The sequence below is a fragment of the Penaeus monodon genome, chromosome 25, assembly GCF_015228065.2.
Source record: "Penaeus monodon isolate SGIC_2016 chromosome 25, NSTDA_Pmon_1, whole genome shotgun sequence".
NCBI classification, from domain to species: Eukaryota; Metazoa; Arthropoda; class Malacostraca; order Decapoda; family Penaeidae; genus Penaeus; species Penaeus monodon.
In genome coordinates, this window is record NC_051410.1 from 8379647 (window position 1) to 8379889 (window position 243).

Sequence of the window (243 nt, forward strand, 5' to 3'; positions counted from 1 at the left end):
GTAATCACTTGACGAATGGTTATCATTAGACTTAGAGTAGGATTTTTGGCCATCATTGACAATCATTATAATTCTTGGTAACGGATTGCGCAGGATTGCAAACGTGATTCAATTAGATGTAAGTAACGTTATAAATATGCCAGTGATGAGGTAGTAAAATTATTTATTATATATTTAGAACTCATCACATGATACCGCAATACGGTGAAATATAACTTACAGGACATAATGGCCCTATTGCCT